The sequence below is a fragment of the Cyrtonyx montezumae genome, unplaced genomic scaffold, assembly GCF_038088225.1.
Source record: "Cyrtonyx montezumae isolate F1298 unplaced genomic scaffold, pur_monq_1.0 scaffold_33, whole genome shotgun sequence".
Classification (NCBI taxonomy): Eukaryota; Metazoa; Chordata; class Aves; order Galliformes; family Odontophoridae; genus Cyrtonyx; species Cyrtonyx montezumae.
This window is the reverse complement of record NW_027072038.1, coordinates 841859-858096: the sequence shown is the minus strand read 5'-3', so window position 1 is coordinate 858096 and position 16238 is coordinate 841859. Positions and strand designations below refer to the sequence as shown.

The 16238-nt window shown below is 39.7% G+C and overlaps 1 long non-coding RNA gene across 1 annotated transcript; it reads left to right on the top strand.

The window, feature by feature from the left end:
- Window positions 1-243: 243 nt before the first annotated feature.
- On the top strand, window positions 244-6799 carry LOC136053996 (uncharacterized). The gene is made up of 3 exons (XR_010622704.1): window positions 244-289; window positions 595-678; window positions 6596-6799. It is a non-coding gene; the product is annotated as an uncharacterized LOC136053996 (long non-coding RNA).
- Window positions 6800-16238: the final 9439 nt, after the last annotated feature.

The window sequence follows — 16238 nt, the reverse complement described above, 5'->3', positions numbered from 1 at the left end:
ATCCCACGCAACACTGCAGGTTTGGGGCACAGTGGCTGGAAGGCTGTGCAGAGGAAAAGAATCTGAGGCTGTTGGTCAGTGTTCAGCTGCAGATGGGCCAGTAGAGTGCCCAGGTGGCCAAGAAGGCCAATGGCATCCTGGCTTCTATGCAATAGTGCATCCAGCAGGAGCAGGAGCTGATCCTCCCTCTGTACAGGTACTGGTGAGGCCACATCTTGAGTGCTGTGTTCAGTGTTAGGCCCCTCACTGCAAGAAAGACACTGAAGACCTGGAGTGTGTCCTGAGAAGGGTAATGGAGCTGTGAAGGATCTGGAGCACAAGGGAGCAGCTGAGGGAACTGGGATGGTGTGGGAATATTGCCTTGGGGCTCAGCACAGTCCATAGCTGGTGAAAACATCGGACTCCTGACCATGAAGCCCTGGGAGAGATGAGCAAGAAAAGAGAAAACAAAGGATGTGGTGAAAGATCATTGGGCACCTTGCACTGCTTTGTGAGCACAAGGGTATGAGAACGGATCCTGTTCATAATAATAATTAAAAAAAAACCCTTTTCTGTCCTGTCTAAACTGAACCCCGTGTGATTACTCTGGAGAAGAGGAGGCTCAGGGGAGACCTTATGGCTCTCTACAGTGCACTGAAAGCAGTTTGCGCTGAGGGGATTCTCAGCCTCTGCTCCCAGGTAACAGCAATTGGATAGAAGGTGATGACCTTAAGTTGCAACGGAGGAGTTTCAGATTGAACATTATGAACATTTCTTCTCACAAGAAGTGGTAATGCACCGGCACAGGCTGCTTAGGGAGGTGGTGGAGTCACCATACTGAAGGTGTTCAAGACCTATAGAGATGTGGCAGTGAATGACATGGTCAGTGGGTACTGTGGGATGGGTTGGGGTTGGGGATCCTAGAGGTCTTTTCCAGCCTTAATGATTCTGTGACTGTGTTATACAATTCTGTGGTCAAGAGAGCAGCGTGAGCTTACTGTTTTCATTTATATGTGTTTGAGGAGATGTTTTATCTCAACCTGGTGAGGCTGGGGACAGTTTGCATTACTGCTCTTGTTTGCTCTAAAGCTTCTGACCCATTCCCTGGGTGACTGAGGAGTACCAGGGTTACAAATGATCTTTTAGGTGGCCCCATGGTCAGTGTTGCCCCAGGCAAATGGCAGCTTTGATATCTGGAAGGTCTAGCATTCAGCACAGATCGGTGGTTGCACAGCGTGACAGCATCTCGCAGTTGTGGGAAATCCTTAAATCCACAGCATTATTGTGGTGGGTTTATGCTTATCCTACCTGGATGAGAATTTTTATTCTAAGTGCGAAAAAAATGGAGAGCACAAATACCCAAAGAAAAAATACCCAGAAAGTGTGTCGAGACACTAAACCTGTGCTTTTCATTGATAGGTTTTAAAAATTATGAAGCTTGCCTTTTGATGAGCTGATGCAGACACCTTTCACTAACAACAGTAATGAGTACAGAAAGAAATACCTGAAACTGTAATGCATACTGTAAGCAACATAGAATATGTTAGATAGGGAACAAGAAGTTCGTTTAGACGTGACTTTTTTTAAAGCATTTGATTAACTTGATGTTCTATCATTGTTTTATGCTTGGTTCATTAAGTTACACACACAAATTAGTTGTTTTGCTTCATGCAGACCGTGTGCTTAATGAATATTCTAAAATGGTGTTTTATTAATGTGCTGCCTTAATTAGTGGGTAAAACAGCCTCCAAACACCTTCAAATTGTGTTAGTTCAAAAGCAGCATAAGAGAAGCAGAAGGTAACGGTGAATTTCTAATTCCCTTCAGAAAATAAAAATCCAAAGTAATGGCTGCAGCTATTTGCGTCAGACATAAAAATTGATATAACATGTGGTAAACCTCCTATTGGGTATTATTACGAATGATTGATTTCTCTCTCCCCCTACAGTTTAGATGGTGCAGTGCTTACTGTACAAACAACCCAGGAAAAGTCAACATGTTTTACAAGTAAATAATTTACAGCCGCTCTGTGGAATGCTGAATCATATTTTACAATAAGTGACATTAATTAGGGGAGAAATATTCAAATGGTGAAGAACTGGGTGATGACTGTTGCAAGGGAAATTTTTTTCCTCTCAGTCTAAATGCAAATCAGAAGCTTGGAGAGTCCTGAGCACATTGCTCTTGAGGGAGAAATGATTCCCATTAAGTACCCAGCTCCAAAAGTATTGCAAGATTTTGGGAATGTGAGCCAAACTCAAGTCAGTGGCAGTCTCAGCCATGACATTTTTACACACGTTTTCGATCTGTTTTAATCAGAGGTGAGATGTATCTCATGGCTTTGGGTCTTAATCCTGTAACACTGAAGGATGTGGCTATCCTCACCCACACAAGCAAACCAAGCAGCTTAGCAGGATTACTTTCATAGGCCTGGATTTTTTTAAGGCCAATGCAGACTACTCTGGTTTAATCCTGCTCATAAAATGTGGTCTGGAATTGCACTCAGTAATGCCTGAATTGATCCCTATAATAACTTCTGGCTGAGGTAAAGTGTGGGGTATTTCACAGACTTGAGGTGTTAGATTATCTACAGCTTCCCATCCACCCTAGAAAAGCTGTAATATTAGCAATGAAATCTATGTACTTTATAAGTTTGTCTAATTTCATCCTCTCTTGGTGTGCTAATTACTGAAATTTAAAGAGTATTTTGATATTAAAAAACAATAATCTTACCTGTAAATAGATAAATGATCATGTACTTTGATAATATTTTATAAATTTTTGGTGGTTTGGGTTTTTCTATTTTAAGCTTTATTCTTTTCTGAACAGTGCCCAAGCATATGCACTAAACACAAAACTCAAATGTGTGGGTCAAGTCTCCCACCTCCATATACCAATGTAACTGCACCACCTTGACACGAGCTGGGCAGGGTTGTGTAGCAGAGGTTTTGACCACCTCCCATGCCTGACCTACATGTAGCATAAATCGAAGGTACTGTTAGGCTGCCAGACTGTGTTAAACAACAGATATTTAAAAAACTTTCTTTGCCCTTGATTTGAAACCAGCTTGACACCATTGTGTTGTTATTACCAGCATGAATCTGCCAAGAGCTATTACCTACAATTGGCTGCATGCAAGGAACACAGTAAAATAAAAATGTGGAATAAAATGTGAGGAAGGAAAACATGAAACCTATTGACCAGGACTTCTTGCACCTAGGATTCTTGCACCTCCATAAAAAGTTTAACTCATATTCCGAGGAGAGCACATAGATAGATGCTCAGTAGGCATGGTGGTGATGGGTTGATGGCTGGACTTGGTGATCGTGAAGGTCTTTTCCAACCTTAGTGATTCTATGATGCAGTGTCAACTCAAAGCTGGATGAAAATGCATCATCTCGTGTTTATATGTAGCAGTAGTTCTGCGGCGTGCTCTGCTGATTCCCTGGAGGACATTATTTCTCACAATGTAAATTTTTGCCTGAATAAGCTCCAAGAGGAAGAAATTCCTTCTGCTCAATTCAGTTTCACAGCGTTCTTTAAAGAGCAGCTACCTGGGTAATGAGACAGCCCCAGTCATCTTCATCTGCATTATTTCTATCCCTACTGATGTTTGTAGGACTTCTGTAAAATGGGGAGAGGGTCAAGAAACAGGTTTTTAGGCTTGGTTTCAGAGTACTTACCATAAAGAGCACCTACCTCATGCCTGAGTCGATGGTAGAAAGGCCTGGACATGGTTCGTATACTAAGGGATTGTTTGGTGGTATCCCCTCATAAAAGGTTTTGAGAAGTTAGTAGCCTGTGTATGTAAGATGTACTAAAAAATGTGCCCAATTTGATTCATATAACTTGGATTTTCAGTACTAAGAGCAGGAAAATCAGTTACATAGCTTCCTTTTTGTATGGAGATTTGTTTTATTTTGGAGTTAATCACATTAATCAAGCACTATTACATTCCAAATGATCACTTTTTGGGAATAGAGATTTTTCAAGGCTTTGCCCCCTTTCATCAGTGTGTCAATACTTATAAGAAAAAAAAATATCTTTAATAAAACAAATGTGCCATTGATGTAGAAAAGAAGACTTTTTTCTCTTGGACTTGGGAGGTTTATGAATGACACACATAATTTTATTACAAACATCTTGACTGATCTGGATGGTTTGGTGTTTCCTAGCTCACTGAACTTCAGTCAAGAACAGATTTTATAAGAAAAAACTTCACGTGGCTGTTAATTGTAGTTAAGTAGGCTCCTACGCTTAGTGAATGGGAACTGCTGCTGTTTGTGATATTTTAACTGAACGTTCACTCTCCCTGTAGAAGTACTTTATATTATAAATGATTGTATCAAATATCTGCTAAAACTGGCAGGATAATTAAGTAACTGTTCTGTTGCTTGACATGCTACAGAAGCTTATCAACTCTGCATTGGGGTGATGTAGCTGTAAAATGCAACGAAAGGCTTCTTACTGATTAATTAAGTGGAGAAAGAGTGTGTGGGAGGAAAGGAAACATTTTGGGGTGATGGAAACTGTGGAAATTCAGTTCAGGCCCCCTTGAACACAGCAGTGAATGTGTACAGATTCTTTTGTGATACCTCATCCATTAAGGTTAGCTTTCAATAAAATAGAAAGATTTAAGTTTGAATCTTTGACTTGAAATTTTGAACGTACCCTTTGAAAAGGTGGTTATTCTGAGAATGTGGTGAGTACAAGGCAGTAAGAGTTAAACTTCTTTATGTTGGTACCTGGCCTATAATGAACAGATTCACCATAAATTCTTAAATATATATATATATATATATATATAAACTTTATATATAATCTTATATTGAGTAAGAAATACACAAATTTAAGCCGTACTTACTAATGTTGTTTCGTCCCTGCTAAGAATTTGCCAGCAGCCTTTCTGCTTAAGAAAATTGCATAAAAGCAGTAATTTGGTGTTTATTAGTGTCCAGTGGAAAATAACAGAAATTGCTGTTAAATAATTGATAGAAAGAGAAGTTGAGGGTTCCTAAGCTTTGTACAGTTACACAGATCAGAGAAAATCCACTGCAGGACAATATCAAATAAGAATGAAAATGATGCATACCCTTTTCATGGTTATAAATAATTTCACAAGGTTTGAGGCAGTGAAGAATGTTTCAGGAAAAAAAAAAACAACCCTTCTGTAATCTTCTGACGTGTGAAAATTAATCACTCATAAACATTTGACAGCATTGCCTCCATACCTACATCCAGAAACTTGACAGTGAAAATCTTATTAATTTTCAGTTTTCAATTTGTGTTTTCGCTGCTGCACATTGAGTTTATTTGCATTTTTTTGTTGGCAAAACCAACATCAGACTGGCAGAGGTGAACCTTCTGGAGGCTGTTAAGAGGTCCTTACACTCTTCTGGATTTTGGTCCATCCCAAATGTGATTTTATTCCTTCCTGTGTCTACAGACCCTTTGTGGTTTAGCAAAGCACATCCGCTGATTGAAGCGCCTTAGAAGACAAGCACTTCAGACAGCACCTGGCATTGTGCAGAGAAAAATAAGTCTTGCCAATTAACTGTAAAAACACTCTTGCTAATTATCTCCTAACTATCCATTCCAGTTTATTATCCACTAGCAACTACCAAAAAAGAAAAAAAAAAAAAAGATGAACTGTACAGAATCTTGTTTATAAAACGGTATCATTTAACAGGAAATTAAACTACATGGTTCTCAGTGTGCCTGTATATCTTGGTGCTGTTTATCTGAGTTGTTTAAACATTTCCATACCGTCTGCACTCCAGTTCCATGCTCATCCCTCCAGCACCTTTAATATATTTACCTTTGTAGAAACCTGATATAATTTTATCCCTGCAAGCCTTCAAGGGCAGCTTGTTTTCCTTGAGACTTCACCTTGAATTTTCATCAAGCTTTGCAAGCCATGGAGGAGGGATGTTGGCATTAGCAATATGGTAGATCTCACCATCCTTTCTCAGGAGATATGCAATCCAAATGCCAGCTTGTGATGGTTATTGAGCTATTCATTTTTATTATTTTTAAGAGTTTCATAGAGACGTGATCAGAGAAACTGGATTAGGTACAATTCATCCTTGTTTCAGCCAGTAGTTTTATCATGAGAGAAAGTTTTGACATCAAAATATTAATTCTCTTGAGTGACCTGATCCCTTCCATGCCATAGTTCTTATCTATGTGTATTCATGTTGTTTGGTCTGTCCAGCAACTTTTTGATACTTAGATTTCAAGAACTCCAGAGGACAATACTGCGTATGCATCTTTCATTCCTGAAGCTTGCTTTAAATAAAAAAGTAAACACCAAGTCTGGTTATGCACAGACCTGAAGGAGGTGGGTTTTTTTAATGTAGGCATTAAAATGGCACTTGTTTCTGACAGCAAAACCTCAGCTCTGCAGCTACACAGTTTGTTTGTTACCAACAAGCCAAGTAGAGTAAGGTTTTAAAACACTTTAGCCACGAAGTTTGCAGTGGAATTCTGTATTTCTTTGCTTCTTGAATGCTTATAATCTTAAAAGATAAGAAGTATCTAGCTTTAATTTCTTGGTGTCCAAGACATTTTTCTGCCCATTTTTCCTAAATCATATGCTTTTCCTTTTCACATTTAGAAACGTTTCTTCTGCTAGATAAAGAAGCTGCCCTGTGAAGGTGAAAAGCCATTGTACCTGTGCCCTATTGCAAGAGGTATCAAAAACACAGGAGTTCAGCCATCAGAAGGATGTGAGCATAAGAGCTGGGAGTCAAGTGCAGAAACTATACTGTGTTCACTCAGAGTAATCAGAATGGAGGGCCTTAAAAAGAAGTTTTCTCCAAAATGCAAAGGTCAAATGTTTCCTCCATTCATTTAGCACCTGAAGTTAGCATTTGGAACTATACTTGTGTGAGGGATTGCGTGTTGAAAGATGAATCCTTTCACTGCTTGCCCCTTTTCCACTTCAGGCTCTACTTGTCAGTAGCTTTACAGCACTGATAAAGAAGAAAAGCAGTAAAATACCTGATTCATTGTTTTTGGGAAGAAGCCAATCACTGAACCGTGTTTGTCTAAGAATAGCATTATCCAAACATCAAACCTCACATGAGAATCTTTTCAGTCTTTTTGGTATTTACATATGTTCTGCTTTCTCTCCCTACCTCTTTGGAGAAGGGAGAAGAGATGGATGTGCTTCTACAGACTCCTGTCATGGAACAGAAGTTTGGTCCTTGGCACATGATGCTGCATTCTGTGCTCTTTAATTGATGTCCCATAAAAGCAGATGGTGCAGAAGTATTGAAATTTCTTTTTTCATTTTGTTTTAAGAAGTCCATGTGCTTGATGTGAGGTCTTGTGTGTTTTCCCAAAGCTATGAGAGGAAAGAAATGCAATAATCCATTGAGAAACCACTGGACTTCAATCCCTGATACGGATTGCAGCAGTAGATTCTGTTGACTCTTCTCCTCATCTGTTTCATTTATCATCTTCTCTTCTAGTTCTGCACCTGCTATAAAAAGGCTCTTCAGGTTTATCATTCCTCTTCAACACCTTAGAGGTGACACATGGACTGTCTTTCTGCTTGTTCTTTTTGAGCCTGAAGTCCACAGGGAACACAGTTTCTTACTGAGATACGGTGCATAATCTATTAGTTAACAATTGCGTGTGAAGCACAGCGGGGCTTAGCTGTTACTGTACCCAAGGGAGCAACCTTGCCACACAGCTGCTCTGCAATTGATGGGTTGGATCTATGTGCATTATAATAGATTATTCCAATTAAATTAGCTTGAACATCTCTAGGAATATTCATAATGCTCAAACGTCCAGCCTGCCTTTTAAAGTGCAAGAGGAAAAGGGAATGCCAGAGGCAATGTATTTATCTGTAGTGTGTTTCTGAAGGATGTGTCTTGGGCTCTTTATATCCACGGTGTCTTGCTGCACAAAGTAATATAATGATTCTGTTGCTGCATGCTGTCAGGGAGCAAGTCTTTAGTTATAGTGCACCATGGAGAGCACGAGCCAGCAGCTGTTGTCTTTTCTCTTTATGGAGCTGTTTGGGAGGCTCTGCCTCATGTAAGGTGAAACTTTCCATTCAGTGCTCAATGTCAGAGTTCACTAATGGCAGAAAATGTTCTTTTACTCCTAAAGGGTAAAGAGAAGTGTCACTGAATCAGTCTGTAGGCGGTCTGTTTTCTGTTTCTGGGGAATAAAACATGGGCTAGCACTGGGCTTTTCAATCAGGTTTCAGATCTCTTTGCAAACTTTCTGTGCTACCTCGGAGAAACTAATTAGTCTTGGTTTACAAAATCTCTGCTTAAATATTTCGTAAAGTGTCAGTGAAACATGACCTGTGTTGGAGTGCTTCTGTCTTCTTCCAGTGTCCTATTACCTTTGTTTATTCAGCTCCTCTCTTTTTTTCTACCTTTAATAAAATACTAACTTTGGGACAGAAAATTAGGTGCTTCTTATATCTGTAAGTCTTTCCCTCTCTATTCCATCTAAGTCTCAGTACTTGTATAACTTCTGGAAGGACTCAAAGAAATATTTTCACAGCGTGGAGAAAAACAGGAGAACAGGAGAGAGAATGCCTGATTTTTCTTTTCTTCCTGCCAACACAAAAATCTGTTCCTCAGCTTTTTTCTCCTTGCCCTCACTAATGTCCTTCCTTTCACTGCGAGTTTCAAAATCTTGACAGCTTGTTAGAATTAGGAGAGACTTTGCATGATCAGAGTGATAATTTTCAAATCACTGCTTGGCTGGAGGTAAGTGTAGGAACATTATTTATTCAAATTATGAGCATAAAGGACCACATGGGAAATATGGAGGAGTGCCTTCTGTAAATGACAGCTTAGGGAAATTTTTCAATTGCATGAGACAGCTGTATCCCAAAACTTAATCTAATTACTATAGTATAGTGAAAAATGTCACCCTGAATAAAACTGATACCATCACACGTGTTTGTGGTAAATTTTGACTTACATATGGCTATGTTCAGGATAACCTTTAAATTCTAAATCCAACTTGAGGCTGATGTAATGTTCTTGTAATTAGTATGGAATTTCTTGCTCTGAACAGAATGGCTTTGCTCACAGCTGCACAAAGTTCAGCACAGCCCTTTCCTGGACTGTCCACTTCTTTGTTAGCACATGTGACAAGAGGTAGATAAAACTTTGTTTAGCTTCTGTTTTCAAAAACCCATTTTTCAAATTGTTTCCCAATTGCATTTCAGAAATGCAGAGAGGGAAATTATTCCCAGAGCTCTGGTGTGCCTCTCCCATATGCTTTTTCTGTTTTGCTGCACACGAACAATCGTATGATGAGTTGAAAAGTTGAGTTTCTGGAAGGCTTTCGTTTTCAGCTGCTGGTGGATGCCAGCGAATCTGAATATTAAATCAGATGGAAACCAGCAGCTCGAAAATGTGCAATCTGCTCAGTGCTGAAATGCACATCTGTCTGAGTGCCACAAATCTTGGCTACCACTAAGGTTGTTTGAGATAACAAAAGAGTGTGTTTTCAGAGCTCTGAGCGTTTTATTTTCTAATTTTTTTATATGTACAGTGCTGAATTGACTGTTACAAAACCAAAAGCATCTAGTTTTTCCATGAAAAAAAAAATACAGTGAAAATATGGAAAAACTAGTTTTCCTTACCATGCTGAACGAGAGTGTTCCAGACCTCTTGGTACTGATGGTGCCTTTCTTAGAGGACCAAAAGATAGCAGAGAGAAAAACAAATTCCTTATTTTCTGAGACTGCTGCTTGCCTGGGAGAGCCCACATACAACTATTCAGTGGCAAACAGTTCATGAATACTCTTTGCGTGTAGCAGAGCTGTATTTCAAGCTTCAGAGGAAGCCTGTAGGTCAACCACATAATTTTAATCCAAGAATCCTTGAAAAATAGGAACAGCACAGTTGAGTGTGATTCAACTATTTCCAGTGCTGATGCCTTTCTGGAACTAGCTTCTGCACAATGAAACCTCAAATATTTGTTGGATTTGTCTCTTGCATAAATAAATTTATCACATAGAAGTGTAACAAGGATAAAGGAAATTTCTCAAGAAATATCTGTATTTTGGTGTTGTTTTGTTTGGTTTTTGCTTTAAATAATATTCACATTTATACCAAGTTCTAAACGTTAGTCCAAGGGCCCCTTCTAAGTGGAGAGACCTATACCAGGTAGGGAGGCTGCATGGCATTGCTGAATCAAGGCTTCTTGTGTTTATCATTTTTGCTATATAATGAAATGTTTGCATACATTGCAAATTCCTAGTGAGGGAGGATGTGATTTTTTTTTTCACGTGGATCAGTATCCATGATTGAGGACTCAAGTAAAGCTGAGCCACAGCAAGTGGACATCTCTTGTTTGTCCCTCTGTAGGACTAGAGACAAACACTGCACGTGTGTGCTTCAGAGGGAACACTAGAACTCCAATCATTTTCAGCCCAACCCATGACATCTGAGGGGGTTTGCAAAGAGCAGTGTGTGCTGCTGCTGGACTCGATCCTCCCAAGCACTGAGCAAAGCAGAATAGGAGTTGTAGGAGCAAAATGTTTCCAAAAACAAGAGCCTTCAGGCTTGTTTCACTTCCCACTTGCGTCACTGAGCAACTTGCCTCCTGTCAGAGGCCAGCCGTAGCTCAAGCCAAGAGCAAATGGTTGCACATCTGTGACAACATCACGCTCTGCAGATCGCATCAATATCCAGAGCAGTGCTGCTGCTGAAGATTGCTGTTGGGGGAAGATGGGAACAAAGCTGCTGGCTCCAAAACCTGAGCTAAAAGTCCCTGTAGCTATGGACAGTTTAGCTGCTAAAGTGCCACACAGCCCCAGTGGCAGCATTTGTGCATCAGCGCTGAGATGGCACTACTCCCAGTGCAAGCACTGCTTTCCTAAGCCTTGAAGTGACAGATTCAGTCTCATTTGTGGCTAGCAAATCATTAACATCAAGGTTTAGTGCACTATGGCTTGCCCAAAGCTTGAACATACATGTATGTTTTGTCTCCTCTCTTTCCCGTGTAGAAAAATGTCACTTTTTGGTCAAGAGGTGTCATGCACTGGGGATGACACATCATGTCCTTCATATAGAGCCAGCTGCCATCTTCTTGGGGTTAAACCTTGTCTTTATTTTGGTCTCAGTGCATCACTGCTCCAGCTTCAGAAACTGGGACTGAAAGTAGTGAGGATGTGCCTGTGAAGAACACTATATATGATAAAAATTAAGTCACGTGTTTTAAAATTTATATGCGTACGTGTGTATAAATACACATTTTTTGTATGTATGAAAAAAATTACGTGTTTTCTCCAGATCTAAGTCAAGTTTCTGGGAAGAAATGAAGTAAATGATTTTGGTGATCCACTGAGTTATGCTCCCATGTTGTTAGAGATATACAATTGCTCTTTATGCATGCATATATGCAAAATAAAAAGGACATTTCATGTTTGCAAAAACTCAAAGGTTCAGCCATAACTTCTCTTGTTCCAGCAAACCAAAAATAGTTTATTACACACAAAGCTTTGACTATGCTCCAGTGTGGCTATGCTTTTGTTCCTAAGTGACCATTTTGAAAGAACAGCTTTATTTGCCATTGCTAATGGCCAGCCTGGATGTTTACCAGGCGTAGACATTTTGGTTTATGCTCTATTACTCACAGCTTCCCTGCATGCTGAAAGTTCCTTTATTTATGTTGCAGAAAGGGTGTTTGAGGACTTCTCCCATGGCTCTTCCAATAGTAATCAGCCCTCAGACCACACTGGTGAGTATCTGAGGTACTTATTAAGCACTACTCCATGTGTTAACTGTGGCCTGTGGAAGACTTGTGAGCCTATCTCTAAGAAGAGAACTTTATATGGCATTGATACTCCAGTTTATTGAAAAATGGAGTAAAATATACTTAATCTATGTAGTATATTTATTTTAACTGAGTGCTATTCTTCAGTACTATAGTTATGTCAGCAAATAATTTTTCCTCAAATATTCCAGTAAGTAGATAAAAGTAATGTTTTCCTTTTGTAGGGGTCCCTGAATATGGTTGGGAAGTAAATTCCTTTATTTACAGAGAAGCAAAACTGTGGACTGCTGCTCTGAAACACAAAAGATTAGACCTTAATTATTAGTCCCCAAGCACCATTGACTTCTAAGTTATCTGCTCCAAGCATCACTTGCTTGGTACATCTTTGACCTTGGTGAATTTAAGTGATAACAAACTCAAGGAATAATAATTTTAAAAAGCATAGTTAATATAATTAGTCTCTGCTTATTAACAAAATTGTTCATGGGAGAGCTGCCTAAAGTTCACATAATGACTGGTATAATTTTTGCAAGGGAGAAAACTTTGCCTAATTGGTGAAGTGCTGCTACCCTGAGCTGTTCTATTTTGGGACCAGATGCTCAACTGATGCCATTGGGCTGTTTTACATCAACGAACAACCTGTCCTGTCGACTCCAAACCCGAATTACACCTGAGGACAGGAGCATCGATAGTGTTGCTCAGTGCAGAGTGTTGGAGCTCCCCTTGCAGTGTTAATTATGCAATTCTCCCAGAGCATGAAACTGTGTTGACTTTGAAGATAAATTAGTTACCCTTCCAGTTGCCATCGGCATTACTGTGTCGGTTAAGGATCAGCTTGTCATTCTTCTTCTCTTCGTGGATAGGAAACTCAATTAACCAGTTCCCTGTTAGACTTGAAATCCATAGGGAAAAAACCAAACTTTTCTGAAGTATGGACTTGACTTAAACCAAAATTCTTTCTCTTTGCAGCTCAGGGCAGGTCATGTTTTTCCCTGTGATACTGAGAATCCTTTGTTCTGTCCACGTTATCAGCTCAGCCCTGGTCCACCTCCCAGATCGTCACTTGCATTTTTAGGATAAAAGAATGTTTTCTTCATTTGTTTTTAGTTTCCCCCCGCTTAGCGATACACAGATGTGAGTGAAATTACTAGCATGGAAACAACTCTGGTGTTTTATGTCCCATCCTTGGAGACATTTAAGGTCAGGCTGGACCAGGCTCTGAGCATCCTGGTCGAGCTGTAGGTGTCACTGTTCATTGCAGAGGAGTTGGACTAGAAGACCTTTAAGGGTCCTTTCCAGCTCAGTGATTCTGTGGTTCTGTGAAGACAAGTCAGTCTGTACATACCCCAGTAGAGCTCCTTCATGTCCATACAAGAACAGATAAAACTGTGGGAATGACCTGTTGTGTCAACACATCTTGATTAATGTCATATTGTTAAGAAAGTGCAAATATTGTGCAAGGACATCTCCTAAATGGTTAGGCACAGCTCATATGGTAGCATAAAAATATGTGAGAGATGGGTGCTTTGAGAAAAGATCTAGCTGTTCTATCCCTTTTCCAGAGAACTGGGTTGTAGATGCTTACAGCACGGAAAAATTTGGCAAGAATGGATCTGGATGAGTCCAATTTTCTGAAATATTGACCTTTTCCACATCCTCTCAGTTGCTTTTCATAGAATCATAGAATATCCCGAGCTGGACCCATAAGGATCATCATGTCCAACTCCTGACTTCACACAGGACCATCCAAATCAGATTGTCATCAGACATTTGAGTTAGGGAGCACAGAAAACCCCACACCATGTCACCAGAGGCATTCATGTTCTGGATTAATTTCCAGAGTTAGTGCAGGCTCCCAGCACAGTGAGCCACATCTGCCCACCTACTGCCCAATGGCCATCCACTTCTTGGAGCTGGGCAGCTGGGTGCCACAAGGCTTGAGCTGTGGGGTTGTAAATAGGAGGGAACAGTCCCTCTCACAGCTGCAAGGACTGTTATATCTGCTGCACAGGTCTCTGATGGGCATGAATCACTGCCTTCAGCTCAGCTACATAGCCAAAAAACCCCTGGGGTTCTTCCATTCAGGTTGACTGGGAATATTTTTGTGGAACACAAGAATCACAAATCCTTATAAGCAGGTTATGTTTGTGAAGGAATTATGAAGCATTATGATGAATTGCTAAGATCTGTGTATCTTTACTGGGCCACTTGCTGGCACAGGATATATTGGTTTAGCAAACTCTTCTTGGAAACAGCAGGTTCTCTCAGAGACAGCAGGGAAATTAGTATTCCTTGTGCAAACATCGAACCAGCCTACTTCCTTACAATTTCATTGTAAAAAGTCTGCTTATGGCTTTCTAATGTACACTGCTCCATTCCCACAAAGTGACATTTACTGAACAACATGTTACAGCTCCCAGTGCCTCTTTCCAAGAGACTTATCACGAAATCTGCAGAGATAATTACCACAGTAGGAATCGGATACAAACAAATGCAGTTCTTCCCTTGTTTTAGCAACTTTGAGATTGCACTCACTTCTCTCTCTCTTGCCAAGTACATTTTTCCTATTTTTTGTAGTGTTGTTAGGACGATTAGATTTTGATTCATAAGATCCATCCACCTATTTAAAGATGATTGCAACAGTCCCACTGAGTTTAACTGGAGCTGCTGCAGCTTCAGCCATGAAACAAGTGCAGCATGGGCTGAATTATAACTGATTTCTTGAATCTAAAATAGGTTGTACCAGAGAAGTGTTAAGATGAAATTCATCACATCTAATATTGTCATTAATGCAGTCAGCCTTGCTTGATACACTCCTGACTTGCCTGGCAAATACCTGTCTCATTGTCTGCTGTTGAGTGAGTTAATCACATGCTGTTTCCTAATTCAGCTGAGTTGAGTCCAAGCCCAAGTGTGGATGTGTCTCTTCAGTCTCTTAGTTATGTTTTAGGATCTCACACTTCGAGTACCCATTTATCTCCTTCCTTTGCATAAAAACGTTGAAGTCTTCACTAAGTTTTTTTGTTGTTTTTGTTTTAAAATTATTATTATTTCTTGCAGTAGAGTAATCGAATTTGTTCAGATCAGTAAAACCAGAATTTTAAACCTCTTTATTCTGTTTTCTATCCCTAAAATTTCTCACATGTTAGGAGACTGGAAAAAATGCTGGCAGCTAAGATGCCCAGGGCAACTGTAGTTACAGTGCAGATAAGGCTGGTCCTTATTCTCCCTCTTAAATCCAATGTGATACAATCAAATATTGCTTCCAGTTATGTCATATTTTGACTTCTACAATCAACTAAATATAATACACTGACCATAGTGATATAAAGGAAAACACACGCATAAACAAAAGAAACTTAAGATTGACTTTGATAAAATGAACTCTTATAAGTCAGTGCAAAAATAAATGTTGTTATTGCATTTAGCAGTATGGTATTAAACATGTTGTATTTACTGCAGTATTTTATTCTTCTGCACAGTCCTTGTTTAGTGAACTCTTCCACCATCTTTCTATTTGCTTTGGATTACATTTTCAGGTGCTACCTGATTATGATAACTCCATAATTTGAAAGGTAATTTGGGATTTAACTGCAGAGCTCCTTCAAACTCCTCCACATCTGCTGTGAAGTGATAAGTCAGGTTCTCAGCTGCTGCAAGTTGCTAGTGTTGTATTACAGTCCAAAATTTGGGCTGCAGTTATGGATTCTCTGACAGATCTGACAGGTTCACTCTTCCTTTCATACAAAGAGGAATTAGAAGTGCTTCATTATTTTTTATCTACTTTAATAGGGAGCTCGTATATTTGTGGTATTCGAGTACCCAGCTATCACTGGAAGCTCTTTAGAACATATTTTTAAGGAAATATTGAGTAGTACTTTTGAGTTAAATACTCAGTATTCAATGAGTTAAACACTTTGAGTTAAACACTAAGTTTTTGCAGGGTTAGAATTTGCTTAACACAGTTTCTTACAGCTTGTAAGAACCCAGATCCAATATACTGAATCTCATCCCAGTGCTTTAGCCCAGAGGACGTGCATTTTCCTTCTACCACATGAAGTCTCTTTTCATGTAAAGAACTGTGTCGGAAACAGATCTCTGAATAGATCTGACCAAAACAAGGGGGAGCAGAAAAACAAAAGGAAAAGAGTATCGCTATTTCTGTCTTCTCAGTGGATTGAAGTAAATGTTGGACCCATGCTTTCTTCTCTAAATTTCAGTTGCCCGAGCTTTGTGGGCCAGTTGGATCTCTGCTCCAGCTAAGCTGGGGATAAGCTGCTTAGCCTTCAGCTGTAATTGAATCAAAGCCAAATTCCCAGGCCCAGAAGGTTCATCCCTATTTAAACAAAGAGAAACAGCCATGCATGTGTATTTGCTACAGAGAGGAAGGAAATTCCTCCTTTGAAACCAAATCCAACAGGGAGATTCTATGCCTTCGACCTTCTTGAATTTTATAATAAATGTATTTTCTTCAAGTTAGCGCAGAAAAGTGTTTT